Source organism: Apteryx rowi, unplaced genomic scaffold, assembly GCF_003343035.1.
Source record: "Apteryx rowi isolate R43461 unplaced genomic scaffold, aptRow1 scaffold_2, whole genome shotgun sequence".
NCBI classification, from domain to species: Eukaryota; Metazoa; Chordata; class Aves; order Apterygiformes; family Apterygidae; genus Apteryx; species Apteryx rowi.
Window position 1 is genome coordinate 8,542,851 of NW_020448307.1, and position 4,883 is coordinate 8,547,733.

Consider the following 4,883-nt stretch of genomic DNA (forward strand, 5'->3'; position numbering starts at 1 on the left):
GCCGGTTGCCGTTGTGAGCCGGGCAGTTTGGTCACAGGGCGCTGCAGAGCTCCGGAGCTCCCGGGGGCTTGCCAGGCCTCTGCCCGCAGGCTGCTGCGTTTCAGGCTGAGGGTCCCCGGTTTGCTGCAGGAGCCGCCCGCCGACTTGGGCCTCCCTGGGGGAAAGTGGCGCTTCTGTGGCCGGTGTCGCGCTGCCGGGCATTGCTGTCACATTGCTGTAGCCGTGGCAAGAAACCAGTGTTAGGGATGGGGGTGACTCCAGAGCACAGCTGCGTTTGGCAGCTGATTTCGGTCCCCGCTGTGCCGAAACTGCCCTGTTCCCACTGGCTGTGAATTTAGCCAAAGCCACTCCCAAAGTGTCACCCGCACCGAGCTCCGAGCGTTTTGCCACTCTGCTAGCCTGCTCTCAACCGAAAGCCTTGGGGCCAACGTGCGCTTGGCGGTGGGTGCAGAAAAGCATGTGGGTGGGTGCAGGCCCCCCAGCCCATGTGGGCTGTCGTGGATGTGCTGGCTGCTGGAGGAGGCTGCAGCCGGCCTCTGCCAGGGCAGCAGCAGCAGGGCCTGCCTGGGGCGCTGCTGTCCTGGGCATTCAAGTGTTTGAGAAGCAAATATAGAAAAAAATCGATTTGCATGGGATCATCCTGGATTTCCACCAGGACCTGAATTTGATTCATTATTCCACCTAGCAAAAGGAAGGTTAGTGTCAAAGGTCTACCCAGATGCTGGTCCCTGCTGAGTGACTGGAAAAGGGGACTGGTGTTAAAGGTGCCTTCTCTGTTGCAGGCACTTAGACTCTTGGTGTCGTTTATTATTCTGATTATGCCTGGAAGCTATGACAAAGCACAGGGTACAAGTTCCATGTATTAGTTTTATTTCTTTCCTAGTTATGTTGTAGGAATGTAGGAACTATAAGGAAGAATATGACACAGTGGATTATTCCCATCTCGACTGCAGGAGGACAAGGTATGCATGAATGTAATAATCCAGTCCTCCACAAAGGTGCATGGCATAGGTGTGTCAGCGTTTTGCATACAATGCATTGTCTTTCTTCACCTGATTAAAATTCAGCAGCTCTGAGAAGCAGTACAAGCTGTCCTTTCCATCTGGCAGCTATGAGGAGAAAAGAGGAAAAAAAATGGGAGCGTTTACAGACCCCAAGCTTTGCCCTGACAGAAGCATCTTGTGGAACCGTAGTGTTCTGCAGAAATGTATGGGTGCTGTCCTGCTGGAGCAGAAAAGCTGTCCCTCTGGCCTGATGCCTTGTCTCTGTCACTAGCCAGTGCTGGCTATTTCAAAGTTGGGTATAAAACCCCCATAAGTCATCTAGGCATTCAGAAGTATCCATGGAATTGCATTCCTTCCCGACAGCTGCTAGCGGTCATTTCTCCTGGTCGCTTGTGACCAGCTTAACACAAGAATCATGGAGACTGAGAATTTGCTGGCCTTGTGCTACTGTGGATACTGTTCTTTCTTGTGAAGGGGTCCCTTTTTATAGGCCTGTGTTAATCTAATTGCCATAGTACCCTGCCCCAGTGAGATCCACGGGAACGGGTTACGTGCTGTTCATTCAAGCCTTCTACCAGCGTACTACACACAGCAGCAGGAACAGGCCCCTGCATTTCTCTTATTTAGCCCCGTGCAGGCAAGGAGGCTAAGGGAGGTCTCAGAGGCGCTAGGCAGCGTATGACACTCGGGAGACTTCTTTAACCAGCTCTATAAAAAATTCTCTTTTGAGACAAAAATTTTATACGAGTCTTTACCTCCTTGTTTGGTATTTTTTAGAGTATATGGCCCTGACTCTTCCTGTGGACCAGCCACCTAAGGGGGGGATCTGATAGGGATTCAACCAGGTTGTTGGCTGCAGGGGCTGAGGACAGAACACCGTGCAATTTTCCCCTGTTTGGGGTGGAGAGTGATGCACCGGATAACGGCAGACAGGGATAACAGCGATTGTCCCAGCAGAGGGCACCCCGAGGGTGTGCGCTGGGGCCGAGCTGGCAGCGCCACTGACAGCAGCAATTTTCCCTGAGATGAGCTGGCAGCGAGAGCAGCACGTCCTGTCCTCTCCTGTCACACTGGGAGGCAGAGACGTTATTAATCGATTAGCGTCATTAGGGAACAAGCACCAGAAGCCAGAGGGATGTCTCCCTGTCCGCATAAAATGCGATCACTTAGGCAGCCTCAGTATCCGAAGGGGAGCTAAGGAGAAGGCGATTATTTTTGCATGAATTTTCTTCTGTCCTTGGAAGGGCAGAGGGGCTGGGAGTGAGCACCCGAAAGCAACCTGAGAGGCAATAACAGTCTCTCTTTTGTGCTCTCGACAACAGTATGTTGCATTCAGGAGAATCCAGTCCAGGATTTACTTGGGGCTGCCACAAATGAAAATTCCTCCCAATTAACAAATGCCTCAAAGAGACTGGACGCATCTATGATGCTGGAGAGGTAAGGCCTTAGTGCAGAACTCCTGTACCCAGGATGTCTTCCAGCTGCAGCCCCAAGAGCACCTTCTTGCTTGTGTTAAATGCTGCCACCTTCCCCAGCCATGACAGCTTGTGCAGAACTGCCTTGTTGACGGTGCTGAGATGGGAGAGCAGTGCTGATGGTGCGTTATTAGTGAAGCACCTATCGCAATCACTGTGTTATGCCTCTTCCTTTATTTGTAGGTGGATGAAGTGATTCATGTCTTGGCATGGCACAAAAGGACACGTAGCTGGTGTTTCAGGACGTGGGGAAAGGAGTAACTTGGTAGTCAGCAGGGCAAACAAGGATTCATGGGTTCTTTTTACAGGGTGGCTGGCTGTGAGAYGTAGGTCAAGCAGTGTTGGTAAAGGGTTTTGAGATCTGTAACTGAAGCACGAGAAAAAGACAGTACTCGGTCTAATCTGTCTGGGTATTTTTGCCCATCATCATAGCATGTAGGCAAGCGTATTAAACTGGGGTGAGTTAGATAAAACAATCTAGGCCCCAGTGAGGAGAATTCTGGACCTCTCCTTGCATAAGATCTCTGATACAAAATTTGTGAGATCTGTGAACTCTCTCCTTCATATATCCATGCCCGAAACTGCTTTAGGCAGTTTTCACGATTCTGGTCAGTAGGAAACTCAGGAAGGGAGAAATCTTATCTATTTCTGCTGCTTCTGAAGACCCAATTCTCATGATATGTTTAATGGTTAGGGTGCGGGGGGTACACAAACTTGTAAACCTGAGGAAGAAAGTTTATCTTAGGAGAAATAAATAGAAGAAGTTTTGTTTAGAAATGTTTTTGGATCAAAACAGCAATCAAACCACTGTTTTTTAGTCTGTTTCTTAAGCAGAAACAACTTCACCACTATTCCCTGTCTTACAGTCCTCCTGAAACCTGTTTGTCTGGGTGACCAGGAGAGATTAGGATGCTTAATCATAGTTTGAATTTATAAAGGACCACCCTTCCAGAGTCCTACTTTGTGTTACAGAAGATCAGAGCCAGAGTTCAGTCCTTTTTCTGTCAGTTTGCTGTCACTCCTTCTTTCAGGTTTCCTGCTCTTTCAGCCTCCTGTTTTCCCTTCTTGCCTCTCTGCTATCACAACAGCTGCTAACTAGCATCTCTTTTTTCACGGAAATTAGGATATCACAGAGAAAAAGTTACCCTCTGCTACAGCTGCCTACAAAGAGTTCATGGACATTGCAATTAGAAAACAAAAGCAAGCTGTTGCATAAAAATGGTATGAATGAAGTCTGGTTTAATAAGTACTTGAGTCCTTTCTGCCCCTAAAAATCGTCACTGCAGTTCCCGTACAGTCCTTGTGTCTTGCAAGACGTGGTATAAGCTACTGCATGACTGGCAGTCTATGGTTACCAGGAAGAATATATAGTGGTGGAGACCTACACGCATTTTCCTCAGTGATGGCACTCATTTGGGTCTCTTTCCACCCAGACACTTATTTTCATTAAGTCTGTAGGAATGCAGTTACCTTCGAGGGGTGCACCCTGTATTCCGTTTTATTGTCTCACTGATCGGCAGAGGATGCGAGTCCGTTCCCTTCCTGAGCTATGGAAGCCAGCTTTCTATGTCACCTTATGCTTTGAACGACGGAGAGCCTGGTAGCAGACCTGGTATCGTCATCCAGTGCTCAGGGTAAGGTCTGCTGCTGTAAAGGCAGAACTAGCCGGTGGGGCAGAGTATATCACAAACCCACGTTGTGCCTGAGCTACACAAGTGGAAATCTTCTAGCTACTGTCCCAGCTCTCAGAGGAGAATCCTGTCTTATTCAGTGCCGGGGCTTAAACTGACTGTTCAGAACTAAAAGAAGGAAACTTCACCGCAGCTTTTGCTGAACACCAGTGATGGAGTTACATATTTATGCAAGAGGTTGCAGGCTTGCGTCCTGCAATGATTAGGCAGAGACAGGGATATATAATATAGGCATCTTCCTTTTATGTAGCACCTTGTCCTATATCCGATTATATAAACAGCAGCTGGTGAGAATGAATAGTAAAACTGACCTTGCCACAGCCCTGTATGTCTCGTACCTCTCTCAGACACGGATCTGTGCTTACTGTGTCCCAAGCTAGGACACAAATCACCCCCTCCCTGTGTTCCCCCCCGGAACAGAAGGACTTGGTGATCCTGCATTCCTCACAAACCCCTTCCCTCTCCCCCAGGATTGCTAAGGAAGCAAATTGTTGCCCCCTCTGTCCCCTAGGCCAAAAGCCAAGCTGGCACTGATTAAAGAAGCCTATACTTCAGTAAGGAAGGTGAAATGTCCCTTTTCTCTGGGGGGAAGTTATGGGCAAAGAGCCCAAATTAGTGCTGCTTCATTGCTGATATTCATTTACTCAGCAAGTTCTAGACAGTGGGATTAAAAGTCATCACTGCAGTTTTCATTCAGTACAGACCTGACTCCC